Source organism: Watersipora subatra, chromosome 11 (genome assembly GCF_963576615.1).
Source record: "Watersipora subatra chromosome 11, tzWatSuba1.1, whole genome shotgun sequence".
Classification (NCBI taxonomy): Eukaryota; Metazoa; Bryozoa; class Gymnolaemata; order Cheilostomatida; family Watersiporidae; genus Watersipora; species Watersipora subatra.
In genome coordinates this window covers 19,256,840-19,271,674 of record NC_088718.1, presented here as the reverse complement: position 1 = coordinate 19,271,674, position 14,835 = coordinate 19,256,840, and positions in this window count along the sequence as shown.

Sequence of the window (14,835 nt, the reverse complement as noted above, 5' to 3'; positions counted from 1 at the left end):
ATTGGAATATTACATTTTTCACTTTTGTCAGACGTTTGTAATATTCTCACAATAAGCTAATTAGCTCAATTGGAGCATTTCTAGCACGTTTGGTTGAAATTGGAAATTTACATTTTTCACTTTTGTCAAACAATTGCAATATTCTCTCAATAAGCTAATTAGCTCAATTGGAGCATTTCTAGCATGTTTGGTTGAAATTGGAAATTTACATTTTTCACTTTTGTCAGACGTTTGTAATATTCTCACAATAAGCTAATTAGCTCAATTGGAGCATTTCTAGCACGTTTGGTTGAAAGTGGAAATTTACATTTTTCACTTTTGTCAAACAATTGCAATATTCTCTCAATAAGCTAATTAGCTCAATTGGAGCATTTCTACCATGTTTGGTTGAAATTGAAAATTTACATTTTTCAGTTTTGTCAGACGTTTGTAGTATTCTCACAATAAGCTAATTAGCTCAATTGGAGCATTTCTAGCATGTTTGGTTGAAATTGGAATTTTACATTTTTCACTTTTGTCAGACGTTTGTAATATTCTCACAATAAGCTAATTAGCTCAATTGGAGCATTTCTAGCACGTTTGGTTGAAATTGGAAAGTTACATTTTTCACTTTTGTCAAACAATTGCAATATTCTCTCAATAAGCTAATTAGCTCAATTGGAGCATTTCTACCATGTTTGGTTGAAATTGAAAATTTACATTTTTCAGTTTTGTCAGACGTTTGTAGTATTCTCACAATAAGCTAATTAGCTCAATTGGAGCATTTCTAGCATGTTTGGTTTAAATTGGAAATTTACATTTTTCAGTTTTGTCAGACAATTGCAATATTCTCACAATAAGCTAATTAGCTCAATTGGAGCATTTCTAGCATGTTTGGTTGAAATTGGAAATTTACATTTTTCAGTTTTGTCAGACAATGGCAATATTCTCTCAATAATCTAATTAGCTCAATTGGAGCATTTCTAGCATGTTTGGTTGAAATTGGAAATTTACATTTTTCACTTTTGTCAGACAATTGCAATATTCTCACAATAAGCTAATTAGCTCAATTGGAGCATTTCTAGCATGTTTGGTTGAAATTGGAAATTTACATTTTTCAGTGTTGTCAGACGTTTGTAATATTCTCACAATAAGCTAATTAGCTCAATTGGAGCATTTCTAGCATGTTTGGTTGAAATTGGAAATTTACATTTTTCACTCTTGTCAGACAATCGCAATATTCTCACAATAAGCTACTTAGCTCAATTGGAGCATTTCTAGCATGTTTGGTTGAAATTGGAATATTACATTTTTCACTTTTGTCAGACGTTTGTAATATTCTCACAATAAGCTAATTAGCTCAATTGGAGCATTTCTAGCACGTTTGGTTGAAATTGGAAATTTACATTTTTCACTTTTGTCAAACAATTGCAATATTCTCTCAATAAGCTAATTAGCTCAATTGGAGCATTTCTAGCATGTTTGGTTGAAATTGGAAATTTACATTTTTCACTTTTGTCAGACGTTTGTAATATTCTCACAATAAGCTAATTAGCTCAATTGGAGCATTTCTAGCACGTTTGGTTGAAAGTGGAAATTTACATTTTTCACTTTTGTCAAACAATTGCAATATTCTCTCAATAAGCTAATTAGCTCAATTGGAGCATTTCTACCATGTTTGGTTGAAATTGAAAATTTACATTTTTCAGTTTTGTCAGACGTTTGTAGTATTCTCACAATAAGCTAATTAGCTCAATTGGAGCATTTCTAGCATGTTTGGTTGAAATTGGAATTTTACATTTTTCAGTTTTGTCAGACAATTGCAATATTCTCTCAATAAGCTAATTAGCTCAATTGGAGCATTTCTAGCATGTTTGGTTGAAATTGGAAAATTACATTTTTGACTTTTGTCAGACAATTGCAATATTCTCACAATAAGCTAAATAGCTATATTGGAGCATTTCTAGCATGTTTGGTTGAAATTGGAAAATTACATTTTTCACTTTTGTCAGACAATTGCAATATTCTCACAATAAGCTAATTAGCTCATTTGGAGCATTTCTAGCATGTTTGGTTGAAATTGGAAATTTACATTTTTCAGTGTTGTCAGACGTTTGTAATATTCTCACAATAAGCTAATTAGCTCAATTGGATCATTTCTAGCACGTTTGGTTGAAATTGGAAACTTACTTTTTTCACTTTTGTCAGACAATTGCAATATTCTCTCAATAAGCTAATTAGCTCAATTGGAGCATTTCTAGCATGTTTGGTTGAAATTGGAAATTTACATTTTTCACTTTTGTCAGACGTTTGTAATATTCTCACAATAAGCTAATTAGCTCAATTGGAGCATTTCTAGCACGTTTGGTTGAAATTGGAAATTTACATTTTTCACTTTTGTCAGACAATTGCAATATTCTCACAATAAGCTAATTAGCTCAATTGGAGCATTTCTAGCATGTTTGGTTGAAATTGGAAATTTACATTTTTCAGTGTTGTCAGACGTTTGTAATATTCTCACAATAAGCTAATTAGCTCAATTGGAGCATTTCTAGCATGTTTGGTTGAAATTGCAAATTTACATTTTTCACTTTTGTCAGACGTTTGTAATATTCTCACAATAAGCTAATTAGCTCAATTGGAGCAATTCTAGCATGTTTGGTTGAAATTGGAAATTTACATTTTTCACTTTTGTCAGACGTTTGTAATATTCCAACAATAAGCTAATTAGCTCAATTGGAGCATTTCTAGCACGTTTGGTTGAAATTGGAAATTTACATTTTTCACTTTTGTCAGACGTTTGTAATATTCTCACAATAAGCTAATTAGCTCAATTGGAGCAATTCTAGCATGTTTGGTTGAAATTGGAAATTTACATTTTTCACTTTTGTCAGACGTTTGTAATATTCCAACAATAAGCTAATTAGCTCAATTGGAGCATTTCTAGCACGTTTGGTTGAAATTGGAAATTTACATTTTTCACTTTTGTCAAACAATTTCAATATTCTCTCAATAAGCTAATTAGCTCATTTGGAGCATTTCTAGCATTTTTGGTTGAAATTAGAAATTTACATTTTTCACTTTTGTCAGACGTTTGTAATATTCTCACAATAAGCTAATTAGCTCAATTGGAGCATTTTTAGCACGTTTGGTTGAAATTGGAAATTTACATTTTTCACTTTTGTCAAACAATTGCAATATTCTCTCAATAAGCTAATTAGCTCAATTGGAGCATTTCTAGCATGTTTGGTTGAAATTGGAAATTTACATTTTTCACTTTTGTCAGACGTTTGTAATATTCTCACAATAAGCTAATTAGCTCAATTGGAGCATTTCTAGCACGTTTGGTTGAAATTGGAAAGTTACATTTTTCACTTTTGTCAAACAATTGCAATATTCTCTCAATAAGCTAATTAGCTCAATTGGAGCATTTCTACCATGTTTGGTTGAAATTGAAAATTTACATTTTTCAGTTTTGTCAGACGTTTGTAGTATTCTCACAATAAGCTAATTAGCTCAATTGGAGCATTTCTAGCATGTTTGGTTTAAATTGGAAATTTACATTTTTCAGTTTTGTCAGACAATTGCAATATTCTCTCAATAAGCTAATTAGCTCAATTGGAGCATTTCTAGCATGTTTGGTTGAAATTGGAAATTTACATTTTTCAGTGTTGTCAGACGTTTGTAATATTCTCACAACAAGCTAATTAGCTCAATTGGAGCATTTCTAGCATGTTTGGTTGAAATTGGAAATTTACATTTTTCAGTTTTGTCAGACAATGGCAATATTCTCTCAATAAGCTAATTAGCTCAATTGGAGCATTTCTAGCATGTTTGGTTGAAATTGGAAGTTTACATTTTTCACTTTTGTCAGACAATTGCAATATTCTCACAATAAGCTAATTAGCTCAATTGGAGCATTTCTAGCATGTTTGGTTGAAATTGGAAATTTACATTTTTCACTTTTGTCAAACAATTGCAATATTCTCTCAATAAGCTAATTAGCTCAATTGGAGCATTTCTAGCATGTTTGGTTGAAATTGGAAATTTACATTTTTCAATTTTGTTAGACGTTTGTAATATTCTCACAATAAGCTAATTAGCTCAATTGGAGCATTTCTAGCATGTTTGGTTGAAATTGGAAATTTACATTTTTCAGTTTTGTCAGACAATGGCAATATTCTCTCAATAAGCTAATTAGCTCAATTGGAGCATTTCTAGCATGTTTGGTTGAAATTGGAAATTTACATTTTTCACTTTTGTCAGACGTTTGTAATATTCTCACAATAAGCTAATTAGCTCAATTGGAGCATTTCTAGCATGTTTGGTTGAAATTGGAAACTTACATTTTTCACTTTTGTCAGACGTTTGTAATATTCTCACAATAAGCTAATTAGCTCAATTGGAGCATTTCTAGCATGTTTGGTTGAAATTGGAAATTTACATTTTTCACTTTTGTCAGACAATTGCAATATTCTCACAATAAGCTAATTAGCTCAATTGGAGCATTTCTAGCATGTTTGGTTGAAATTGGAAATTTACATTTTTCAGTGTTGTCAGACGTTTGTAATATTCTCACAATAAGCTAATTAGCTCAATTGGAGCATTTCTAGCATGTTTGGTTGAAATTGGAAATTTACATTTTTCACTTTTGTCGGACAATTGCAATATTCTCACAATAAGCTAATTAGCTCAATTGGAGCATTTCTAGCATGTTTGGTTGAAATTGGAAATTTACATTTTTCAGTGTTGTCAGACGTTTGTAATATTCTCACAATAAGCTAATTAGCTCAATTGGAGCATTTCTAGCATGTTTGGTTGAAATTGGAAATTTACATTTTTCACTTTTGTCAGACGTTTGTAATATTCTCACAACAAGCTAATTAGCTCAACTGGAGCAATTCTAGCATGTTTGGTTGAAATTGGAAATTTACATTTTTCACTTTTGTCAGACGTTTGTAATATTCCAACAATAAGCTAATTAGCTCAATTGGAGCATTTCTAGCACGTTTGGTTGAAATTGGAAATTTACATTTTTCACTTTTGTCAAACAATTTCAATATTCTCTCAATAAGCTAATTAGCTCATTTGGAGCATTTCTAGCATTTTTGGTTGAAATTAGAAATTTACATTTTTCACTTTTGTCAGACGTTTGTAATATTCTCACAATAAGCTAATTAGCTCAATTGGAGCATTTCTAGCACGTTTGGTTGAAATTGGTAATTTACATTTTTCACTTTTGTCAAACAATTGCAATATTCTCTCAAAAAGCTAATTAGCTCAATTGGAGCATTTCTAGCATGTTTGGTTGAAATTGGAAATTTACATTTTTCACTTTTGTCAGACGTTTGTAATATTCTCACAATAAGCTAATTAGCTCAATTGGAGCATTTCTAGCACGTTTGGTTGAAATTAGAAAGTTACATTTTTCGCTTTTGTCAAACAATTGCAATATTCTCTCAATAAGCTAATTAGCTCAATTGGAGCATTTCTACCATGTTTGGTTGAAATTGAAAATTTACATTTTTCAGTTTTGTCAGACGTTTGTAGTATTCTCACAATAAGCTAATTAGCTCAATTGGAGCATTTCTAGCATGTTTGGTTTAAATTGGAAATTTACATTTTTCAGTTTTGTCAGACAATTGCAATATTCTCTCAATAAGCTAATTAGCTCAATTGGAGCATTTCTAGCATGTTTGGTTGAAATTGGAAATTTACATTTTTCAGTGTTGTCAGACGTTTGTAATATTCTCACAATAAGCTAATTAGCTCAATTGGAGCATTTCTAGCATGTTTGGTTGAAATTGGAAATTTACATTTTTCAGTTTTGTCAGACAATGGCAATATTCTCTCAATAAGCTAATTAGCTCAATTGGAGCATTTCTAGCATGTTTGGTTGAAATTGGAAGTTTACATTTTTCACTTTTGTCAGACAATTGCAATATTCTCACAATAAGCTAATTAGCTCAATTGGAGCATTTCTAGCATGTTTGGTTGAAATTGGAAATTTACATTTTTCACTTTTGTCAGACAATTGCAATATTCTCACAATAAGCTAATTAGCTCAATTGGAGCATTTCTAGCATGTTTGGTTGAAATTGGAAATTTACATTTTTCAGTGTTGTCAGACGTTTGTAATATTATCACAATAAGCTAATTAGCTCAATTGGAGCATTTCTAGCATGTTTGGTTGAAATTGGAAATTTACATTTTTCACTTTTGTCAGACAATCGCAATATTCTCACAATAAGCTAATTAGCTCAATTGGAGCATTTCTAGCATGTTTGGTTGAAATTGGAAATTTACATTTTTCACTTTTGTCAGACGTTTGTCATATTCTCACAATAAGCTAATTAGCTCAATTGGAGCATTTCTAGCACGTTTGGTTGAAATTGGAAATTTACATTTTTCACTTTTGTCAAACAATTGCAATATTCTCTCAATAAGCTAATTAGCTCAATTGGAGCATTTCTAGCATGTTTGGTTGAAATTGGAAATTTACATTTTTCACTTTTGTCAGACGTTTGTAATATTCTCACAATAAGCTAATTAGCTCAATTGGAGCATTTCTAGCACGTTTGGTTGAAAGTGGAAATTTACATTTTTCACTTTTGTCAAACAATTGCAATATTCTCTCAATAAGCTAATTAGCTCAATTGGAGCTTTTCTACCATGTTTGGTTGAAATTGAAAATTTACATTTTTCAGTTTTGTCAGACGTTTGTAGTATTCTCACAATAAGCTAATTAGCTCAATTGGAGCATTTCTAGCATGTTTGGTTGAAATTGGAATTTTACATTTTTCAGTTTTGTCAGACAATTGCAATATTCTCTAAATAAGCTAATTAGCTCAATTGGAGCATTTCTAGCATGTTTGGTTGAAATTGGAAAATTACATTTTTGACTTTTGTCAGACAATTGCAATATTCTCACAATAAGCTAATTAGCTCATTTGGAGCATTTCTAGCATTTTTGGTTGAAATTAGAAATTTACATTTTTCACTTTTGTCAGACGTTTGTAATATTCTCACAATAAGCTAATTAGCTCAATTGGAGCATTTCTAGCACGTTTGGTTGAAATTGGTAATTTACATTTTTCACTTTTGTCAAACAATTGCAATATTCTCTCAAAAAGCTAATTAGCTCAATTGGAGCATTTCTAGCATGTTTGGTTGAAATTGGAAATTTACATTTTTCACTTTTGTCAGACGTTTGTAATATTCTCACAATAAGCTAATTAGCTCAATTGGAGCATTTCTAGCACGTTTGGTTGAAATTAGAAAGTTACATTTTTCGCTTTTGTCAAACAATTGCAATATTCTCTCAATAAGCTAATTAGCTCAATTGGAGCATTTCTACCATGTTTGGTTGAAATTGAAAATTTACATTTTTCAGTTTTGTCAGACGTTTGTAGTATTCTCACAATAAGCTAATTAGCTCAATTGGAGCATTTCTAGCATGTTTGGTTTAAATTGGAAATTTACATTTTTCAGTTTTGTCAGACAATTGCAATATTCTCTCAATAAGCTAATTAGCTCAATTGGAGCATTTCTAGCATGTTTGGTTGAAATTGGAAATTTACATTTTTCAGTGTTGTCAGACGTTTGTAATATTCTCACAATAAGCTAATTAGCTCAATTGGAGCATTTCTAGCATGTTTGGTTGAAATTGGAAATTTACATTTTTCAGTTTTGTCAGACAATGGCAATATTCTCTCAATAAGCTAATTAGCTCAATTGGAGCATTTCTAGCATGTTTGGTTGAAATTGGAAGTTTACATTTTTCACTTTTGTCAGACAATTGCAATATTCTCACAATAAGCTAATTAGCTCAATTGGAGCATTTCTAGCATGTTTGGTTGAAATTGGAAATTTACATTTTTCACTTTTGTCAGACAATTGCAATATTCTCACAATAAGCTAATTAGCTCAATTGGAGCATTTCTAGCATGTTTGGTTGAAATTGGAAATTTACATTTTTCAGTGTTGTCAGACGTTTGTAATATTATCACAATAAGCTAATTAGCTCAATTGGAGCATTTCTAGCATGTTTGGTTGAAATTGGAAATTTACATTTTTCACTTTTGTCAGACAATCGCAATATTCTCACAATAAGCTAATTAGCTCAATTGGAGCATTTCTAGCATGTTTGGTTGAAATTGGAAATTTACATTTTTCACTTTTGTCAGACGTTTGTCATATTCTCACAATAAGCTAATTAGCTCAATTGGAGCATTTCTAGCACGTTTGGTTGAAATTGGAAATTTACATTTTTCACTTTTGTCAAACAATTGCAATATTCTCTCAATAAGCTAATTAGCTCAATTGGAGCATTTCTAGCATGTTTGGTTGAAATTGGAAATTTACATTTTTCACTTTTGTCAGACGTTTGTAATATTCTCACAATAAGCTAATTAGCTCAATTGGAGCATTTCTAGCACGTTTGGTTGAAAGTGGAAATTTACATTTTTCACTTTTGTCAAACAATTGCAATATTCTCTCAATAAGCTAATTAGCTCAATTGGAGCTTTTCTACCATGTTTGGTTGAAATTGAAAATTTACATTTTTCAGTTTTGTCAGACGTTTGTAGTATTCTCACAATAAGCTAATTAGCTCAATTGGAGCATTTCTAGCATGTTTGGTTGAAATTGGAATTTTACATTTTTCAGTTTTGTCAGACAATTGCAATATTCTCTAAATAAGCTAATTAGCTCAATTGGAGCATTTCTAGCATGTTTGGTTGAAATTGGAAAATTACATTTTTGACTTTTGTCAGACAATTGCAATATTCTCACAATAAGCTAATTAGCTATATTGGAGCATTTCTAGCATGTTTGGTTGAAATTGGAAAATTACATTTTTCACTTTTGTCAGACAATTGCAATATTCTCTCAATAAGCTAATTAGCTCATTTGGAGCATTTCTAGCATGTTTGGTTGAAATTGGAAATTTACATTTTTCAGTGTTGTCAGACGTTTGTAATATTCTCACAATAAGCTAATTAGCTCAATTGGATCATTTCTAGCACGTTTGGTTGAAATTGGAAACTTACTTTTTTCACTTTTGTCAGACAATTGCAATATTCTCTCAATAAGCTAATTAGCTCAATTGGAGCATTTCTACTATGTTTGGTTGAAATTGGAAATTTACATTTTTCACTTTTGTCAGACGTTTGTAATATTCTCACAATAAGCTAATTAGCTCAATTGGAGCATTTCTAGCACGTTTGGTTGAAATTAGAATTTTACATTTTTCACTTTTGTCAGACAATTGCAATATTCTCACAATAAGCTAATTAGCTCAATTGGAGCATTTCTAGCATGTTTGGTTGAAATTGGAAATTTACATTTTTCAGTGTTGTCAGACGTTTGTAATATTCTCACAATAAGCTAATTAGCTCAATTGGAGCATTTCTAGCATGTTTGGTTGAAATTGGAAATTTACATTTTTCACTTTTGTCAGACGTTTGTAATATTCTCACAATAAGCTAATTAGCTCAATTGGAGCAATTCTAGCATGTTTGGTTGAAATTGGAAATTTACATTTTTCTCTTTTGTCAGACGTTTGTAATATTCCAACAATAAGCTAATTAGCTCAATTGGAGCATTTCTAGCACGTTTGGTTGAAATTGGAAATTTACATTTTTCACTTTTGTCAAACAATTTCAATATTCTCTCAATAAGCTAATTAGCTCATTTGGAGCATTTCTAGCATTTTTGGTTGAAATTAGAAATTTACATTTTTCACTTTTGTCAGACGTTTGTAATATTCTCACAATAAGCTAATTAGCTCAATTGGAGCATTTCTAGCACGTTTGGTTGAAATTGGAAATTTACATTTTTCACTTTTGTCAAACAATTGCAATATTCTCTCAATAAGCTAATTAGCTCAATTGGAGCATTTCTAGCATGTTTGGTTGAAATTGGAAATTTACATTTTTCACTTTTGTCAGACGTTTGTAATATTCTCACAATAAGCTAATTAGCTCAATTGGAGCATTTCTAGCACGTTTGGTTGAAATTGGAAAGTTACATTTTTCACTTTTGTCAAACAATTGCAATATTCTCTCAATAAGCTAATTAGCTCAATTGGAGCATTTCTACCATGTTTGGTTGAAATCGAAAATTTACATTTTTCAGTTTTGTCAGACGTTTGTAGTATTCTCACAATAAGCTAATTAGCTCAATTGGAGCATTTCTAGCATGTTTGGTTTAAATTGGAAATTTACATTTTTCAGTGTTGTCAGACGTTTGTAATATTCTCACAATAAGCTAATTAGCTCAATTGGAGCATTTCTAGCATGTTTGGTTGAAATTGGAAATTTACATTTTTCAGTTTTGTCAGACAATGGCAATATTCTCTCAATAAGCTAATTAGCTCAATTGGAGCATTTCTAGCATGTTTGGTTGAAATTGGAAGTTTACATTTTTCACTTTTGTCAGACAATTGCAATATTCTCACAATAAGCTAATTAGCTCAATTGGAGCATTTCTAGCATGTTTGGTTGAAATTGGAAATTTACATTTTTCACTTTTGTCAGACAATTGCAATATTCTCACAATAAGCTAATTAGCTCAATTGGAGCATTTCTAGCATGTTTGGTTGAAATTGGAAATTTACATTTTTCAGTGTTGTCAGACGTTTGTAATATTCTCACAATAAGCTAATTAGCTCAATTGGAGCATTTCTAGCATGTTTGGTTGAAATTGGAAATTTACATTTTTCACTTTTGTCAGACAATCGCAATATTCTCACAATAAGCTAATTAGCTCAATTGGAGCATTTCTAGCATGTTTGGTTGAAATTGGAAATTTACATTTTTCACTTTTGTCAGACGTTTGTAATATTCTCACAATAAGCTAATTAGCTCAATTGGAGCATTTCTAGCACGTTTGGTTGAAATTGGAAATTTACATTTTTCACTTTTGTCAAACAATTGCAATATTCTCTCAATAAGCTAATTAGCTCAATTGGAGCATTTCTAGCATGTTTGGTTGAAATTGGAAATTTACATTTTTCACTTTTGTCATACGTTTGTAATATTTTCACAATAAGCTAATTAGCTCAATTGGAGCATTTCTAGCACGTTTGGTTGAAAGTGGAAATTTACATTTTTCACTTTTGTCAAACAATTGCAATATTCTCTCAATAAGCTAATTAGCTCAATTGGAGCATTTCTACCATGTTTGGTTGAAATTGAAAATTTACATTTTTCAGTTTTGTCAGACGTTTGTAGTATTCTCACAATAAGTTAATTAGCTCAATTGGAGCATTTCTAGCATGTTTGGTTTAAATTGGAAATTTACATTTTTCAGTTTTGTCAGACAATTGCAATATTCTCTCAATAAGCTAATTAGCTCAATTGGAGCATTTCTAGCATGTTTGGTTGAAATTGGAAATTTACATTTTTCAATTTTGTTAGACGTTTGTAATATTCTAACAATAAGCTAATTAGCTCAATTGGAGCATTTCTAGCATGTTTGGTTGAAATTTGAAATTTACATTTTTCAGTTTTGTCAGACAATGGCAATATTCTCTCAATAAGCTAATTAGCTCAATTGGAGCATTTCTAGCATGTTTGGTTGAAATTGGAAATTTACATTTTTCAGTTTTGTCAGACAATGGCAATATTCTCTCAATAAGCTAATTAGCTCAATTGGAGCATTTCTAGCATGTTTGGTTGAAATTGGAAGTTTACATTTTTCACTTTTGTCAGACAATTGCAATATTCTCACAATAAGCTAATTAGCTCAATTGGAGCATTTCTAGCATGTTTGGTTGAAATTGGAAATTTACATTTTTCACTTTTGTCAAACAATTGCAATATTCTCTCAATAAGCTAATTAGCTCAATTGGAGCATTTCTAGCATGTTTGGTTGAAATTGGAAATTTACATTTTTCAGTTTTGTCAGACAATGGCAATATTCTCTCAATAAGCTAATTAGCTCAATTGGAGCATTTCTAGCATGTTTGGTTGAAATTGGAAATTTACATTTTTCAATTTTGTTAGACGTTTGTAATATTCTCACAATAAGCTAATTAGCTCAATTGGAGCATTTCTAGCATGTTTGGTTGAAATTGGAAATTTACATTTTTCAGTTTTGTCAGACAATGGCAATATTCTCTCAATAAGCTAATTAGCTCAATTGGAGCATTTCTAGCATGTTTGGTTGAAATTGGAAATTTACATTTTTCACTTTTGTCAGACGTTTGTAATATTCTCACAATAAGCTAATTAGCTCAATTGGAGCATTTCTAGCATGTTTGGTTGAAATTGGAAACTTACATTTTTCACTTTTGTCAGACGTTTGTAATATTCTCACAATAAGCTAATTAGCTCAATTGGAGCATTTCTAGCATGTTTGGTTGAAATTGGAAATTTACATTTTTCACTTTTGTCAGACAATTGCAATATTCTCACAATAAGCTAATTAGCTCAATTGGAGCATTTCTAGCATGTTTGGTTGAAATTGGAAATTTACATTTTTCAGTGTTGTCAGACGTTTGTAATATTCTCACAATAAGCTAATTAGCTCAATTGGAGCATTTCTAGCATGTTTGGTTGAAATTGGAAATTTACATTTTTCACTTTTGTCAGACGTTTGTAATATTCTCACAATAAGCTAATTAGCTCAATTGGAGCAATTCTAGCATGTTTGGTTGAAATTGGAAATTTACATTTTTCAGTGTTGTCAGACGTTTGTAATATTCTCACAATAAGCTAATTAGCTCAATTGGAGCATTTCTAGCATGTTTGGTTGAAATTGGAAACTTACATTTTTCACTTTTGTCAGACGTTTGTAATATTCTCACAATAAGCTAATTAGCTCAATTGGAGCATTTCTAGCATGTTTGGTTGAAATTGGAAATTTACATTTTTCACTTTTGTCAGACAATTGCAATATTCTCGCAATAAGCTAGTTAGCTCAATTGGAGCATTTCTAGCATGTTTGGTTGAAATTGGAAATTTACATTTTTCAGTGTTGTCAGACGTTTGTAATATTCTCACAATAAGCTAATTAGCTCAATTGGAGCATTTCTAGCATGTTTCGTTGAAATTGGAAATTTACATTTTTCACTTTTGTCAGACGTTTGTAATATTCTCACAACAAGCTAATTAGCTCAACTGGAGCAATTCTAGCATGTTTGGTTGAAATTGGAAATTTACATTTTTCACTTTTGTCAGACGTTTGTAATATTCCAACAATAAGCTAATTAGCTCAATTGGAGCATTTCTAGCACGTTTGGTTGAAATTGGAAATTTACATTTTTCACTTTTGTCAAACAATTTCAATATTCTCTCAATAAGCTAATTAGCTCATTTGGAGCATTTCTAGCATTTTTGGTTGAAATTAGAAATTTACATTTTTCACTTTTGTCAGAAGTTTGTAATATTCTCACAATAAGCTAATTAGCTCAATTGGAGCATTTCTAGCACGTTTGGTTGAAATTGGTAATTTACATTTTTCACTTTTGTCAAACAATTGCAATATTCTCTCAATAAGCTAATTAGCTCAATTGGAGCATTTCTAGCATGTTTGGTTGAAATTGGAAATTTACATTTTTCACTTTTGTCAGACGTTTGTAATATTCTCACAATAAGCTAATTAGCTCAATTGGAGCATTTCTAGCACGTTTGGTTGAAATTGGAAAGTTACATTTTTCGCTTTTGTCAAACAATTGCAATATTCTCTCAATAAGCTAATTAGCTCAATTGGAGCATTTCTACCATGTTTGGTTGAAATTGAAAATTTACATTTTTCAGTTTTGTCAGACGTTTGTAGTATTCTCACAATAAGCTAATTAGCTCAATTGGAGCATTTCTAGCATGTTTGGTTTAAATTGGAAATTTACATTTTTCAGTTTTGTCAGACAATTGCAATATTCTCTCAATAAGCTAATTAGCTCAATTGGAGCATTTCTAGCATGTTTGGTTGAAATTGGAAATTTACATTTTTCACTTTTGTCAGACGTTTGTAATATTCTCACAATAAGCTAATTAGCTCAATTGGAGCAATTCTACCATGTTTGGTTGAAATTGAAAATTTACATTTTTCACTTTTGTCAGACGTTTGTAATATTCTCACAATAAGCTAATTAGCTCAATTGGAGCAATTCTACCATGTTTGGTTGAAATTGAAAATTTACATTTTTCAGTTTTGTCAGACGTTTGTAGTATTCTCACAATAAGCTAATTAGCTCAATTGGAGCAATTCTACCATGTTTGGTTGAAATTGAAAATTTACATTTTTCAGTTTTGTCAGACGTTTGTAATATTCTCACAATAAGCTAATTAGCTCAATTGGAGCAATTCTACCATGTTTGGTTGAAATTGAAAATTTACATTTTTCAGTTTTGTCAGACGTTTGTAGTATTCTCACAATAAGCTAATTAGCTCAATTGGAGCATTTCTAGCATGTTTGGTTGAAATTGGAATTTTACATTTTTCAGTTTTGTCAGACAATTGCAATATTCTCTAAATAAGCTAATTAGCTCAATTGGAGCATTTCTAGCATGTTTGGTTGAAATTGGAAAATTACATTTTTGACTTTTGTCAGACAATTGCAATATTCTCACAATAAGCTAATTAGCTATATTGGAGCATTTCTAGCATGTTTGGTTGAAATTGGAAAATTACATTTTTCACTTTTGTCAGACAATTGCAATATTCTCACAATAAGCTAATTAGCTCATTTGGAGCATTTCTAGCATGTTTGGTTGAAATTGGAAATTTACATTTTTCAGTGTTGTCAGACGTTTGTAATATTCTCACAATAAGCTAATTAGCTCAATTGGATCATTTCTAGCACGTTTGGTTGAAATTGGAAACTTACTTTTTTCACTTTTGTCAGACAATT